Genomic DNA, 17,366 nt, shown 5'->3' with positions numbered 1-17,366 from the left:
TGGTATCCCCTCCCCCCAGCACACACACACACACACACACACACGGTGCGGTATCCCCTCCCCCCAGCACACACACACACACACGGTGCGGTATCCCCTCCCCCCAGCACACACACACACACACGCACGCACACACGGTGTGGTATCCCCTCCCCCCAGCACACACACACACACACGCACGCACACACGGTGTGGTATCCCCTCCCCCCAGCACACACACACGCACGCACACACACGGTGTGGTATCCCCTCCCCCCAGCACACACACACACACACGGTGTGGTATCCCCTCCCCCCAGCACACACACACACGCACGGACGCACGCACACACGGTGTGGTATCCCCTCCCCCCAGCACACACACACGCACGCACGCACACACACGGTGTGGTATCCCCTCCCCCCAGCACGCGCGCGCACACACACACACACACACACAGAGGCCCAACCTGCCCGGGGCGCGGCGCGGGAAGGCAGGCCGGGCCGGCCCGCCCGGGAGGAGGCGGAGACAGGGCCCCGAGCCCCGCCCCGTCGCTCCCGCCCGCCCGCCTCCCCCCGGAATAATCCCAATATTTATCCGGCAGCAGCCGCCTGCGGCCCCCCGCCCGCCGGCTGATCCCCCGCGCCCGGGCCCCCGCCCCGCCCCGGCGGGCCGCTGCCTGCATGTATTTGCTGCCCTCCGCGCCGCCGCCCAGCCCCGCCGCCCTCGCCAGCCCGGCGCGCCGGATGCAGGTGAGCTGGGCCGGGGGCCTGCGGGAGTGCGGGGGGGGGGGGGGCAGCGCGGCCTAACCGGCCCGGCGCCCCGGGGGGGGGGCGCGCGGGGAGGCGCCGGGGGGCCGCGCGGAGCCGGGCCTGCACGGGAGGGGGAGGCCGCCCGCCCGCCGTCCCGCGCTCATGAAGGGTCTCCCGGGGGGCGGGGCAGCGCGGCCATTGGCGTGTGCGTGTGTGTGTGTGTGTGCGCGCGCGCGCGAGCCGGGCGCCAGGGCCTCGGCACCGCGCGGCCATCCCGGCCCCCCCCCCCCGCCCGCGGCTGCCCCCACGGCGCTGCGCCTGTTGGGTAACACGTGGCCCGAGCCCAACGCTCGGCCCCGGGTGCTGTGGGGTTCCCGCCAACGGGCCTGGGGGTGGGGGGAGACTTGGGGAGTCGTCAGCGCTCGCTCCTGCGTGGGGGCCTGTTGTTTCTCGGGGGGGGGAGGAGAAAGGTTGGCTTTCCTCGCACTGCCCCATCCACGGCTTGGTCCTGAAGGCTGCTGAGAGCCCTCCCCTGGGGGGCGAGTGTCAGGGGCTCAGGAGCTTTTGGGATCAAGCCCCCAGGGCTGTAAAGGTTGTCATTTACACGCTTTCGGTCGAAAGACCCAGGGTTAGTTTAGCTGGAGGCTCTTCGTCCCGCGCCTCCATCCACTCGGAAATGTAACTTTCCAGTAGCTGACACACGGTCAGTTGTTATCCCTACAACTGTTTCCAGTGAGACTTCTGACACTTATTTAATCTTCAGGCTTGTTTTGTGACACTAAACCTCATAGAGGTCTTCATCGTAACCGGTAATACGGGTTTTCTTGGTTCCTTAGTGTAGAAAGTTTTTAAAATCTCATTTTTAAATGGTGTATTTGTGTTGATAAATGCAAGGTAATGCATCTTGGAAAACATAATCCCAAGTATACCTATAAAATGATGGGGGTCTAAAGTAGCTGTTACCACTCAAGAAAGAGATCTTGGAGTCATTGTGGATAGTTCTCTGAAAACATCTACTCAATGTGCAGGGGCATGTTGGGCATCATTAAAGAAAGGGATAGATAATAAGACCAAAAATATCATATTACTTCTATTTAAATCCATGGTACACCCACATCTTGAATACTGAGTGCAGATCTGGTCACCCCATCTAAAAAAAGGTATATTAGAATTGGAGAAGGTTCAGAAAAGGGCAACAAAAATTATTGGGGTATGGAATGGCTGCCATATGAGGAGAAATTAATAAGATTGGGACTTTTCAGGTTGGAAGCAAGACGACTAAGGGGGGGATATGATAGAGATCTATAAAACCATGACTGGTGTGGAGAAAGTAAATAAGGAAGTGTTACTTACTCCTTCTCATAACACAAGAACTAGAGGTCACCAAATGAAATTAATAGGCAGTAGGTTTAAAACAAACAAAAGGATGTATTTTTTTCACACAATATACAGTCAACCTCTGGAACTCCTTGCCAGAGGATGTTGTGAAGGCTAAGAGTATACCAGGGTTCAAAAAAGAACTAGATAAATTCATGGAGGATAGGTCCATCAATGGCTATTAGCCAGGATGGGCAGGAATGGTGTCCCTAGCTTCTGTTTTGCCAGAAGCTGGGAATGGGCAACAGGGAATGGATCCCTTGATGATTACCTGTTCTCTTCATTCCCTCTGGGCACATGATGGCTGCTGTTGGAAGACAGGATACTGGGCTAGATGGACCTTTAGTTTGACCCAATATGGCTGTTCTTATGTTACAATAGCAGCTAGAGCAGTGGTCCCCAGCCTTTCTGTGGGAATAGCATATTCCTGTTCCCAGAAGACTGTGGAGGGCGCCAGACACCCCACCGCTGAAATGCCGCCGAGAAGCAGCAGCGGCAAGAAGCTTTGCCGCCGAAATGCTGTGAGAAACAGCAATGTTTCTTGGCAGTTTGGCAGGCAGTTCTCTGGTGGCCGCCCTTGGCTGCGGCATTTCGGCGGCTCGGTGTCCTGCGGGCGCACACAACTGCCCTGGTGGGTGCCATTGTACCCACAGGCACCCTGTTGGGGACCCCTGAGCTAGAGGTTAGGCACTGTAGAAATATGTGGTAAAAACACAGGTCGTGCCCTATAGAGCTTACCATTGAGGTAATGACAACTCAATATGACAGATGAGACAAACAGGTGTGAGGACAAGGTGGCAATGGAAGTACGTTTTCTCTTAGGTTGGAGTGTAGACAAAGCCTATGTCGGCATAACTTATGTCTCTCAGGTGTGTGAAAAAACCACCTCCCTGAGTGACATAAGTTACAGTGACATAAGCACTTGTGCGTACAGGGCTATGTTGGTGGGAGAACATCTCCCGCTGACATAACTTCTGCTGCTGGTGGAGATGACTTTATTATGCCGATGTGTCGGCATAGAATGTTTTCACCAGACACACTGCAGTGGCGCGGCTGTTTTGGTACAGCTGCGGTGCTGTATGTATAGACATGGCCTTAGATTAGCTTGCCACTTGCCTACCTGTCATCAGCTTGTCGTGTTTTTGTAGGCACTGTTCTGCAGACATCATGGTTAAAATTGAGTCTTAAGGAGAGATTTGGTGGAGGCTAAATTAGCCACTCTTCAAATTTGTAGCGGGAATTTGTGCCAGGCGTGGGAATGTCTTGGAAGTCCATAGTTAATAAAGACTGGCAGAGGTGGTGAGGTAAGATAGTGGCTCTGGTAAGTACGGCTGGGGTCAACTATGAATGGCCCTTAAGGTCAGGATAATGAGCACATATTTGATGCTATAGGGAGGGAGGAATCTAGTGGACCGACAAATGGGTGTATGATATGAGTGAAGTGATGAAGTGTGAAGACTTTGGCAGCAGCATTTTAATTGACTTGAGGATGGCAAAGTTGCAGTAGCGTAGAGGCTACAGAAGAAGAGACTGGAGTATGAAGTTGTGATATAGAGGGCCTAGATAAGACATATTATTTCAGCAGTCAGAAGAGAGCAAATACATATAGCTGTGTTGAAGAAAGTTTTTCTGTAACATAGTAGCATACATACTTAAGTCCTGATCTTGCAAATGCTTAAGCATGTGTGAGACTCATTGAAGTCTGCATGAAGTTAATCATGTGAATAAATATTAGCAGGATAGGGGCCTTTGCTAGTTAACATGTATGGCTGGCTTTACATGTCCCAGACATCTTTCATATTAGAGAGGTGGATTCTCTCATTTATCCAATTCTCCAGAGCAGCCCAGTAGAAGGAATTAGCATCACCTTTAAATGACTAGAGGAACACCATCAACTAGACCAGTGTTTTCGCAACCTGTGGTCCATGGACCTTTGGGGGTCTGCGGACTATGTTGAAGGGGTCCACGAAAGGCTTAAACTGAAAACTGAACAGAATTCAGCTATATATACAGACAGTAGATTTCCAAAGGGGTCTGCACCTCCAATTAAATTCTTTTAAGGGTCTGCGAATGAAAAACCACTGACCTAGACTTCAGGCTCAAAACTTAGATTTTGTAAATAAAATGTTGCAAAACCTAATATGAATAGAAATATTTTCACATTTTTAATTCAGTGAAGACTCTTCTATGTAAAGAGATATAACTTCAGGTGGTTTTTTTTTTTTTTTAAAGTTAAGCATAGCTTAGGTACTACACTGCTTCTGAGTTCCTCTGACAGTTTTTGTGCTTTATAACCACATCTTCCACATGGCTGGTTGTAAGGCCCACATGAACAGGAAGACAATAACAATGTAAAACATAAAGAAACTAAAATGAGCCAATTTTAATCTAAGCTTTTAGTTACAGTTATCTTAAATGTTATTTGCCTGAGAATATTTTATTTACTATCACAAAGTTTTTAAAAATTTGAGTTGACTGTCTAAGCGTTTGCTGCAGGGTACTATGGTTCCAAACAGTGTTCTTGTGCATGAGAGCTTGAATGTTAAATTGACAAAAGCCTTGTCTACATGCAAAAACATTTTTGGTTTAACCCTGCCCTGTACAGACACTCTTATTTCTGTATAGTATTACATTTTTGGTTGATCTTAAATTTATTCCCAAGCCTCATAAAGCTAAATTGAAAAAAGCTACTCTTTTACCAGAACAAGTGTGTCCACGCAGGGGGATTATGCCTGCATGGCATAAATGGCAAAAAGTAAAGCTGTTTTTTACTGTTTTTAATAATGAAGTTGCTACTAGTGACAGAGAGTTTTTTTGTTTTGTTTTGTGTTTAAGTTAGTTTCTAATTTGGAGGGTCGGGAAATGGACACTGTCTCAGTAAGCATGAAATGTGGCCACACACAGATACTACTATGACAGTGGGTTTCACTTTTCCATTCTGTTCCTTAAAAATATGCATTTATAGTGAAATTCTTAAGTTCACAGTAAAATGTGAATCTGATAAAATTCAACAAGTGTTTGTCTTGGTTTAATTATTTTTACCGTGATAAATTATTATGACAGCAGTACTTTACAAAAGGTAATTTAAACGCTGAAACACGAGGTTTCACTTATATTTATGGCCTACTTTGTGATGAAAACATGTACAGCAACCTGATCTGATTTCCTGTTCTTACCACTTGCATGGTATATTACACTTCATACATTTGATTCAATAATTATTCAGTGAAACCAACTCATTAAGAACCCTGGTATTGTGAATGGTCACCCTTAAATCTTCTCTGTTGAGTGGAGCAGAAATTTATTTACTTCTGTGGTTTTGGTGGTATTGATCCAGAATAGATCAAAATGGATACTTCTGTGACTTACTGCCCTTCACTGCTTTCATAGAGATGACTCCACCATATGCATGACCTGGACTTTCATGTTGAGTCTGATTCATCCTAACAAAACTCAGCTCAGCTCAGGCATAAGATCTATGTGCTCATTATCTTTCAAGATGATTGAAGACAAGAATAAAGTAATGACATTTTGTTTGGGTGTTCAAGGCAGTTTTGCAAAGCTGTATTGACCAATGCCTACCTAGTGTACTGTACACCCTTTCTATAACAACCGTGTCGGGATCCAATCCATTTGTTCATTATATCCAGGGTTTGGTATAGTGAAAGAGCCCCGCCGGTGTGGGGGTCGCTGACAACTCCTCCAGTCTCAACTGCGGGGCTCAAGGTGGGATCCGGGGATGGGGTTCATTATAGCAGAAGGTTCATTATTATGAAGGGCATTCTAGCGAGGGTGTACTGGGGTTTGTAATTCGTTTACACAGAGATCATTTTGTCCTCTTCACAACTGGATTGTAATGGTCCTCTTTACTTGGGGAGCCCCAATATAGTTGCATCTCCATTTCTTCAAAGAGAAAAGGAGTACTTATGGCACCTTAGAGACTAACCAGTTTATTTGAGCATGAGCTTTCGTGAGCTACAGCTCACTTCATCGGATATTGGTTAGTCTCTAAGGTGCCACAAGTATTCCTTTTCTCTTTGCGAATACAGACTAACACGGCTGTTACTCTGAAACCCGTCCATTTCTTCAGTTTTCTTTTTGTTTTTCGTCTGTCAGGAATGTTTCCTTTTATTTTAGTTTTGCAGAATTTAATCTGAAACTCTGAAGGACAATGTGAATAGATAATAGGTATCTTGAGAATCTTCAACTATGTTTACCCTGCCTCTGTCCTTGAGTACTAAGGCTCTACCATGGTAAGATATGAGTGTAAATATTCGTCATCTAGTTGTTAGATGTGAGGCACGTTTGGTGATGGCATAGCTTTTCTGTTGTTGTGAGAGTGTGAAGCTTTACAGCTTCTGGTTGAAACCTCAAGTTTTAATGTAGACTAAAATTTTACTTTATTTACTTGAAGGAAGTGATAGGTTAGTTTGTCGTTTGGATCCTCAACCCCTTCCACTGTAAATGGAAACTTGTTAATTTTAGGCTTGCAGAATTTTGTTGGGTGCTAATAGCTGAAGTGGGAGATATTATAAAACTTCTGCTTATTTTGGGTGTTGACAGTGATTTTATTTCCTTTGTGTCATATAATTTTTCCCAGGGTGGATTTGATTTAAATCAAATTGATTTAAATCATGATTTAAATCACTGGTCAGGAAGACTCATGGTTTTCTACATAATCAGGGTTTTCTATATAAAAGTGCATTCTTGTTGGTTGTTATAACCTTAATATATACTTTTTACAACTCAGCGATAGATGTAGGTTTCATTTTTAGAAGGTACACACTGTACATTTTTAAACAGTGATTTAGTTTGAAAACTTTTCAAATTAGTTTTACAGCTGTATCAGAAAATGAATGGTTGTTTGGTTATTTCATTTACCAAAGGTAATTGAAGCAGATAGTTCACCTCCCAATGACTTCATAAATATCTCCAGTACAACAGGTTAATCATTAATATTTGGAGGATTTTCTTGCCATTATTTTCTTGCTGTATTAGGAGGAGAACATCACCAGACAGACATTTAAATTGTTTTATTTAACTAAAACAACAATGTTAAGTATTCTGGATTTTTTTCTTTAACAGCAAACTTAATATTTTAACAAAACAAGCATATGTGTCTCGCGTCTCACATTTATCTCCAGACTTCTTTTCCTTGTCCAGATATATTCCATCCCCAACAATTTTCTATTAATTGAACTTTTTGAAACTTTGCACTTTTAGAAAGAGGTAAGGGATTGACTCTGTGTATACAAATTTGCAGAGGGACAATACAATAGAGTTGAGGTCTGTTATTTCTCACCTCTGTATATTATTTATTTATGTAAAAACATTTTTGCTGTTAACAAGGATGTTACCTCTGGAGACACAAATCCACAGTTTGAGAACTGCAAAACTAAGCATTTCTGATGGTGTCTTCTAGACTGAGCACTGCGTCCCATTGGGTACATAGAAAGATTAACCTAAATAATCTCTACAGAAGCCTGTGGAACCCCATAAGATTGGGTCCCTAATCCATGAACTATTGGAACTCATTTAGAAAATTTTTCGTAAACCTTACATGAATATATTGTCTCATACTATAGAATTAGAATTTATAATCCCTATTCCATGATGAGATATCTTTGAGCTGTAATGTGTCTTAATTAAAACAATCTTTAGATAGGTTTTCTCCTCAAAAAGCATTTGATCAAAAAAATCCCATTTAAATAAAAAAATCTGACTTTTAATTTTTTTTTTTTTTAAATCATTGATTTTTATCCACTCTGGTTTTTCATCATAAAGATTATGATAGAAAAATTAATAGTTAAAGACAATGAATTTGCTTAAGTTTGCCTAGCCCAGCACTGTAGTAACTTCAACATTAACATTAAATTCACACCTCTTTTTAAAAAATAAAGCGGAGTTTTCTCTGAGTAGTAACAGGAACTAAAATCACAGAACTGGAAGGGACCTTGAGAGGTCATCTAGTCCAGTCACCTGCACTCAAGGCAGGACTAAGTATTATCTAGACCATCCCTGACTGGTGTTTGTCCAACTTGCTCTTAAAAATTCCCAATGATGGAGATTCCACAACCTCCCTAGGCAATTTATTCCAGTGCTTAACCACTTTGACAGGAAGTTTTTCCTTATGTCCACCATAAACCGCCCTTGCTGCAATTTAAGCCCACTGCTGCTTGTCCTATCCTCAGAGGTTAAGAACAACAATTCTTCTCCCTCCTCCTTGTAACAACCTTTTATGTACTTGGAAACTGTTATCATGTCCCCTCTCCGTCATCTCTTCTCCAGACTAAACAAACCCAATTTTTTCAATCTTCCTTCATAGGTCATATTTTCTAGACCTTTAATCATTTTTGTTGCTCTTCTCTGGACTTTCTCCAATTTGTCTACATCTTTCCTGAAATGTGGCACCCAGAACTGGACACAATACTCCAGTTGAGGCCTAATCAGCACAGAGTAGAGTGGAAGAATTACTTAATTTGTCTTGCTTATAATACTCCTGCTAATACATCCCAGAATGATGTTTGCTTTTTTTGCACCAGTGTTACACTGTTGTCTCGTATTTAGCTTGTGTTACACTATGACCCCCAGATCCCTTTCTGCAGTACTCCTTCCTAGGCAGTCATTTCCCATTTTGTATGTGTGTAACTGATTGTTCCTTCCTAAGTGGAGTACTTTACGTTTGTCCTTATTAAATTTCATCCTTTTTACTTCAGACCATTTCTTCAGTTTGTCCACATCATTTTGAATTTTAATCCTAAAACCAAGCTGGAGATGGAGTCTTCTGTTAAACTGAAGGAGAAACAGTGGAGAACATATTTCATTTGCAATCTGGCATTAGTAATTTGTTTTACTCCAAAACAGACTGCAACGGGCTCCCTGGGGTACAACCTGAAACTGGGGTACCGCTGTGTCCCCTTAACTCTCCAGCGTGGTCTGTCTCTTTCAGTGCTTTACCTAGTGACAAGCAGCAAACACCTCCAGGTGCCGTTATCACTTAGCACAATAGCACGTGGAGCCCCACACCTATATACATTGCGTGAATGCTCCCTGAGCTGCTCACGAATCACACAGAAAAAGGCACCAGCAAATCTTCCAAGTCCCTACCTTTGCACCCCCAGAATATATCGTCTTACCCTGGTCAGAAGCCTGATCAGTATAAGTTCATTACTCAGTCCTCCCCTTCCTCAGTGTGGAGTGGAGAGACACTTTGTAAACTGAACTGAAATTTCCCAAGCATTTCAACCAGAACACACTGTTTTAGGTAAAATGTAAAACAGATTTACAGAAAGATAGATTTTAAGTGATTATAAGTGGTAGGCACAAAAGGTCAGAGATGGTTACTAAAGAAAATAAAAGCAGATTGCAGTATTAAAGATGGAAATGACAAGGACACTGAACTACCCTTTTACTGATAGAGCAGGTCACCCCTCCCCATAAGGATTGAGGTGCACTGACACGTAAGCGTGGGGAAGCTTGCTTAGACAGAACTTGTCTGCTTACCCACAGAACTACTTTATTCAGAGTTGTCAGTCTGGCATCCTTGACAAGCACTAAGATGAGGCAGGGGTCTGACAAGTTTGGGAGGAGTACTGTGTGTGCATGTAACTGGGCTGTCATCATGCATATGCACAAGGGGACAGAATTAAGATTGCATGGGCAACCTTACTTCTGGCATTTCCTAACTTGAGAGCTTGACTTTGCAACCTTAAACTTTGCTACTTTTTCGTTTTGTTTATTTCTCTTAGAATGTAGGCACCTTGACATCCCAACTGTGGATGGAATTTGTTTGAACTGTCAGAGCTCTTATGAAGATAACTATCTAGCAAGATTTATTTTTCTAATTGTGTATCTGCAGTTCAGCAAAAGCAATCTCATGTGTTACTAAAAATATTGGATTCTAACTGTACCCTAGAGAACAAGCGAAATACTCATTTTTAAAACCTGAACAAAAAACTGACCATTTCTAACGTGCATTGTTCTCCATATGTCTGAAATCTTTCTGTGTCAGATTTGTGTTTGCTAATTTTTCCTGTGGGAGGAACCATTTTATGGATGATGCTCCTGGATTTTTATATCATGCCCAAGTGTGCTTGGCTAGGCCCTTTCACTCACTGAAAGAGGTGGTTTGACAATGGAAGTGCTTATTTGACCTCCAAGGATATATTTTTATCTGCTTTTATTACATATGAAAATACAGAGCAATTTAAATTATTGCAGTACTACTTCATGACGGAAAACTTGTAGTCAAACTTTAAATTATACCACCATTAACTCAGATTTGTTTGGACAGAAAACTATACTACTTTGATGACTTGAGTTTGTTGGCCATGACTTTTTATTTTAATTACATTTTTTTAAAATGCAGGATTCTTCGATTGTGTATCAGTGGCTTTTGTAAGTTTGTTTGAATAGGCTTTTAAAAACAAAAAAGGCTTGTGGGGTGTATTGCATGTAGTTTGTTTAGCAAAACACTGGAGAGGCAATCATATCAATGAAGTTGAGCAGTTTGGGGGTGAGGGAAAGGAAGGTGCTGTAGAAAACATTGTAAAATAAGTTTAAACCTGTATATATGTGCAGGCCTGTTGGCTCTAGTCCAGGTTTGCTAGTGGATTTTACTCCTATGGAAGCATGAATTCTTACTCATATGCTTTTCTTCCCTCTTAAAATTCTGTGACTCTTTAGATACAATAATTGCATATGACAATACTTAAAGTGCTCTTGTAACCTGCTTTTCAGTTTAACAGAAAACTCCTGCTATCTTTGCCATAGCCATAAAGATGTATATTTAAATTTCTGTTTCTGTGGATCCGATATGTACTGTGGAGTCTCACTCATCTATCTGTTACTTAGACTAGACCAGCCAGTCTGCCAGATTGAGATGCAGCTGGCCTAACATCCATTTATTTTACTTCATGACAACTCATTTGGTTTTCAGGACTTCCTTTATTCCAAAGAATTCTGTGTAAACTGAAGGCAAATCCAAGAACTGCTCATTCATCCAAGTTTGTCATCCTACACACCAAATTGCAACAGTCACAAAAAGCAGCATATAATTGGAGTTTGTCACTGGAGCAGTAAAGCAAGGGTGGTCTTTTTATTCAGGGTTTTGAAGAACGCCAGTTGCTGGTGTCTTCCACAGGCGTTGTCTAACTCTCCCGTAAATCGTAGTCCTGGCCCTTTCATTATTTTCCTTCTCTCTATCCTAAGGAAGTTACTGAAGGTGCTAGTTGTTGAAACATGTAGATGTTTACTTCTCGCTCTAGGCCTTGTATAAAACTTTACCTTAATGAAATCTAGGTTGCAAGTAAATCTGTGCTATTAGCTAACTTTATACGGTAGTGTTTTTTAAAATAAAAAATATAATGTTAAGATTGCACTCCCAAGCAAACCATTTGTGGTGCAACCATAATCACAAACTTAACCCTGCCCCAGTACTACTGCAGTCAATTAGAATTTTTGTAATGAGTAGCAAAGTAGTAGACTTGTTTAGAGTTGAGCTTAAGGAAGTGTTTAGTTAATAGAGCATGATGCAATCTGAGTTGTTGACTTCACTTGTTGTTAAGTTATGGACCAGCTGTACAATGCTCTTCCATGAATTTGTCCTGAGCGTTTTGGTTTGTTGTCTTAAATATTTTTATGATGTAGTCCCACAGATTCTAACAGTAGGCCTTCAGTCACTCCGACAGCTTTGCAGGAGGAGACATGTTAACGCTAGGAAAAGGCTGATTTCCTTCCAGTGAAAAGCCAGATGGTTCTCTCTCCCTCCAGACTAGCAAAGGAGGTAGCAGACCTTCCCTTAGCACAGGGAAATCTTGCCTCCTCCCTTCAAAATTTCTTCTCTTTGCCTACAGCCCAATTTTGAGCAGTGTCTGATTAATTTGGCTCCAAATTCTGATTGTGGGGTAGTTGTTTTTTTCACTGAGGTGCTGCTGCAGCTTTCCTTAGGGGGCAGGCAGACTCAGAAATGGTGGATCCCTCAGTAAAAAGACCAGGGGTGAGAAATGCCTGTCCTGTTCCTCTGCTCTGCCAAATTCCATTGAAAGGGGTTTTTGCTGCTTTTACAACCAAGGGAAAGTCTCATGTTGGCACAGGGTTGCCTTTAAAAAGCCACAGGATCATCATCCTTCCTAGAGTAGTCACCCAGTGAGGAGAAAAAGCACCAAAGAAAATGGCAATTGCTCTGCTTTAAACATTCGCAAGGACTGGAATTCTAAGACTGTTCAAGCCAAAGAGGGTATAATAGAGACTTTCAGCATCCCTTTGAAACTGGGTGCAGACTCTGCTACAGCCACTCATGGGACTGACTTGCTGGCTAAATGGTGGGCTCCCCCCAACTCTTCCAATTTGTCCAGGTCATTTTGAATTTTAAACTTTTTTTTCATTGAATGTGTCAGTTAAGTATAAATTTACTGTTTGGCTAAATTGTTTACTGCTGGATATTTCACTGTTTTCTTGTCTAAGAAGTTTCCTAATTATATTTTTTCCTCCATACTGAGGAATCTGCAGAACATGGCTATAAAACTCTATGGGACTTAGTCTTTGGATCCCTAAGGGAATTAAGAAAGGAGGTATGGTGCAAGTGCTTAAACTAGGCTCAAACCAACTATATGTGTATTTGGTCTGTGGGGGTTTTTTTTAGTGTATTATATGCACAAGTGGTACCAATTTATAACATTGGTACATCGTGCAGTGTCATGTCAATGGATTAATGAGGACACAGAAAATCAGGAGGGAAGAGGGAAGGGGAAAACCCAGGAACTGTATATTTCATTTCTTAATCTCTTCTCTCCCCCGCCCCCCCAAAATCAAAATAGGGAAAATACTGATTCCTCCCCCTCTGAGAAAATTGGTGTAGCAATGTCTGTAGAGAGAGAAGAGTAGAGTGTTGTATAGTGCCTTGAATGCTGGCACAGTCTAAAGCAAGATCGGGCATGTTTATGACCCGATAGCTATTTCTGACTCTGCCAATTTTAACTAAATTGAGAACAATGCTTCTATAGAAATTCCATATCTGGTTTCACTTTAAGTAGGGTCATGGAACGGCTATATTACACTGTCAGTCCCATCTTGTTTGCTATCCTGCCTACAATGGCCAGTGCAAGTCTCTCCAATGGAAAGTATGGGGTGGTGATGTGGGAATAATGGTGTATGTGGTGCTTGAGTAGTGTTTTAAGTAGGAGAATGTTCCTTCTGGACCCCTAAGGTGTTCACCCTTAAAATAGTTTCTGGTTTGTATACAGGAGCAACAGTTTGGTCATCTTCCATGTGAGAATCTCCAAAGTAAATTATGAATTAATCCTTCATGCCCACCCCTGTGATTATCACCATTTTACAGATAGGGAAACTGAAGCAAATAATATTGTTCACTGCCTTGTATGAACACACAAAGGAGAAACATACCATGCCCCGTTCCTCATAGCTCAGTGGTTTGAGCATTGGCCTGCTAAACCCAGGGTTGTGAGTTCAATCCTTGAGGGGGCCATTTAGGGATCTGGGGCAAAAATTGGGGCTTGGTCTTGCTTTGAGCAGGGGGTTGGACTAGATGACCTCCTGAGGTCCCTTCTGACCCTACAATTCTATGACATCTGTAGGTGGGTTGTGAATAATGGGAGTCTTTACAATCAGGGAGTACAGGGACACAGCAGTCTACAAAAGAGTTGAGAACTATACAGCAGCATACTTCCCCCTCCAGAGGGAGTCTTCACAACACATTCTTTGCCACAGTCTGGCCATAAGTGACGTATTTGAGGTCACATGCAGTGGTGTTGTAGCCGTGTTGGTCCCAGGATATTAGAGAGACATGGTGGGTGAGATAATATCTTCTATTGGTTTTATTGAACCAATAAAAGATACTACCTCACCCACCTTGACTTTCTAATATTCAGGGTCACACAGGAAACCTGTGGCAGAGAGATGAATGAAAAAACTCACTTCCTTACTCCTAGTCTTTTGCACTAACCACAAGACCATTAATCCTTTCACAAATACTATTGGCGGTACGTGAAAGGGACTGCATAGTTCTTACTTTTCAGAAAGAAAATTAAGGCACAGTATTTTTAAATGATCTTCAGAGGGAGCAAGTTTCATTGGTTGAGTTAACTAAACAATGTAGATTGGAGAATGGTGTGGTGATTTTGCAAAATTTGTGTTGCTGGCAGGCGGGGGGGTGGGGTGGGAGGGCATCACTTTTTAAAGAGACCTGCCAAAGGAGGAAAATGCATTTGAGCCTTTTATTTGCTATTGTAGCAATAATGAAGGCCTGAAAATTAAGTCTGCTGTGTTGTACCCTTAGAAATAACCAATATAAAGTCAGAGTACTGTAGTGGTGGAGTGGGAGTTTTCTCGGTACTTAAATCATAGAATATAAGGGTTGGAAGGGACCCCAGAAGGTCATCTAGTCCAACCCCCTGCTCGAAGCAGGACCAATTCCCAGTTAAATCATTCCAGCCAGGGCTTTGTCAAGCCTGACCTTAAAAACCTCTAAGAAAGGAGATTCTACCACCTCCCTAGGTAACGCATTCCAGTGTTTCACCACCCTCTTAGTGAAAAAGTTTTTCCTAATATCCAATCTAAACCTCCCCCACTGCAGCTTGAGACCATTACTCCTCGTTCTGTCATCTGATACCATTGAGAACAGTCTAGAGCCATCCTCTTTGGAACCCCCTTTCAGGTAGTTGAAAGCAGCTATCAAATCCCCCCTCATTCTTCTCTTCTGCAGGCTAAACAATCCCAGCTCCCTCAGCCTCTCCTCATAACTCATGTGTTCCAGACCCCTAATCATTTTTGTTGCCCTTCGCTGGACTCTCTCCAATTTATCCACATCCTTCTTGAAGTGTGGGGCCCAAAACTGGACACAGTACTCCAGATGAGGCCTCACCAATGTCGAATAGAGGGGAACGATCACGTCCCTCGATCTGCTCGCTATGCCCCTACTTATACATCCCAAAATGCCATTGGCCTTCTTGGCAACAAGGGCACACTGCTGACTCATATCCAGCTTCTTGTCCACTGTCACCCCTAGGTCCTTTTCTGCAGAACTGCTGCCTAGCCATTCGGTCCCTAGTCTGTAGCTGTGCATTGGGTTCTTCCGTCCTAAGTGCAGCACCCTGCACTTATCCTTATTGAACCTCATCAGATTTCTTTTGGCCCAATCCTCCAATTTGTCTAGGTCCTTCTGTATCCTATCCCTCCCCTCCAGCGTATCTACCACTCCTCCCAGTTTAGTATCATCCGCAAATTTGCTGAGAGTGCAATCCACACCATCCTCCAGATCATTTATGAAGATATTGAACAAAACCGGCCCCAGGACTGACCCTTGGGGCACTCCACTTGATACCGGCTGCCAACTAGACATGGAGCCATTGATCACTACCCGTTGAGCCCGACAATCTAGCCAACTTTCTACCCACCTTATAGTGCATTCTTCCAGCCCATACTTCCTTAACTTGCTGACAAGAATACTGTGGGAGACCGTGTCAAAAGCTTTGCTAAAGTCAAGAAACAATACATCCACTGCTTTCCCTTCATCCACAGAACCAGTAATCTCATCATAAAAGGCAATTAGATTAGTCAGGCATGACCTTCCCTTGGTGAATCCATGCTGGCTGTTCCTGATCACTTTCCTCTCATGCAAGTGCTTCAGGATTGATTCTTTGAGGACCTGCTCCATGATTTTTCCAGGGACTGAGGTGAGGCTGACTGGCCTGTAGTTCCCAGGATCCTCCTTCTTCCCTTTTTTAAAGATTGGCACTACATTAGCCTTTTTCCAGTCATCCGGGACTTCCCCGGTTCGCCACGAGTTTTCAAAGATAATGGCCAATGGCTCTGCAATCACAGCCGCCAGTTCCTTCAGCACTCTCGGATGCAACTCGTCCGGCCCCATGGACTTGTGCACGTCCAGCTTTTCTAAATAGTCCCTAACCACCTCTATCTCCACAGAGGGCTGGCCATCTCTTCCCCATTTTGCGATGCCCAGCGCAGCAGTCTGGGAGCTGACCTTGTTCGTGAAGACAGAGGCAAAAAAAGCATTGAGTACATTAGCTTTTTCCACATCCTCTGTCACTAGGTTGCCTCCCTCATTCAGTAAGGGGCCCACACTTTCCTTGGCTTTCTTCTTGTTGCCAACATACCTGAAGAAACCCTTCTTGTTACTCTTGACATCTCTGGCTAGCTGCAGCTCTAGGTGCGATTTGGCCCTCCTGATATCATTCCTACATGCCCGAGCAATATTTTTATACTCTTCCCTGGTCATATGTCCAACCTTCCTCTTCTTGTAAGCCTCTTTTTTATGTTTAAGATCCGCTAGGATTTCACCATTAAGCCAAGCTGGTTGCCTGCCATATTTACTATTCTTTCGACTCATTGGGATGGTTTGTCCCTGTAACCTCAACAGGGATTCCTTGAAATACAGCCAGCTCTCCTGGACTCCTTTCCCCTTCAAGTTAGTCCCCCAGGGGATCCTGGCCATCCGTTCCCTGAGGGAGTCGAAGTCTGCTTTCCTGAAGTCCAGGGTCCGTATCCTGCTGCTTACCTTTCTTCCCTGCGTCAGGATCCTGAACTCAACCAACTCATGGTCACTGCCTCCCAGATTCCCATCCACTTTTGCTTCCCCCACTAATTCTACCCGGTTTGTGAGCAGCAGGTCAAGAAAAGCGCCCCCCCCAGTTGGCTCCTCTAGCACTTGCGCCAGGAAATTGTCCCCTACGCTTTCCAAAAACTTCCTGGATTGTCTATGCACCGCTGTATTGCTCTCCCAGCAGATATCAGGAAAATTAAAGTCACCCATGAGAATCAGGGCATGCGATCTAGTAGCTTCCGTGAGCTGCCGGAAGAAAGCCTCATCTACCTCATCCCCCTGGTCCGGTGGTCTATAGCAGACTCCCACCACTACATCACTCTTGTTGCTCACACTTCTAAACTTAATCCAGAGACACTCAGGTTTTTCTGCAGTTTCGTACCGGAGCTCTGAGCAGTCATACTGCTCCCTTACATACAGTGCTACTCCCCCACCTTTTCTGCCCTGCCTGTCCTTCCTGAACAGTTTATAACCATCCATGACAGTACTCCAGTCATGTGAGTTATCCCACCAAGTCTCTGTTATTCCGATCACGTCATAGTTCCTTGACATCACCAGGACCTCCAGTTCTCCCTGCTTGTTTCCAAGGCTTTGTGCATTTGTATATAAGCACTTGAGATAACCTGTTGATCGCCCCTCATTCCCAGTATGAGGCAGGAGCCCTCCCCTCACAGACATG

At 43.7% G+C, this 17,366-nt stretch overlaps 1 protein-coding gene across 2 annotated transcripts in view; it reads left to right on the top strand.

Moving 5' to 3' along the window:
• Window positions 1–421: 421 nt before the first annotated feature.
• CNOT6L (CCR4-NOT transcription complex subunit 6 like) overlaps window positions 422–17,366 on the top strand; it is a 72,575-nt gene continuing 55,630 nt past the window's right edge. For both annotated transcript variants that reach the window (XM_075127462.1, XM_048846807.2), the window contains exon 1: window positions 422–732. The gene's annotated coding sequence lies outside the window, so the exon portion shown is untranslated. The remainder of the gene's footprint in view (window positions 733–17,366) is intronic.

The sequence above is a fragment of the Caretta caretta genome, chromosome 4 (assembly GCF_965140235.1).
Source record: "Caretta caretta isolate rCarCar2 chromosome 4, rCarCar1.hap1, whole genome shotgun sequence".
Lineage (NCBI taxonomy): Eukaryota > Metazoa > Chordata > Testudines > Cheloniidae > Caretta > Caretta caretta.
The sequence above is the reverse complement of the archived record's forward strand: the minus strand, read 5'-3'. Positions and strand labels throughout refer to the sequence as shown.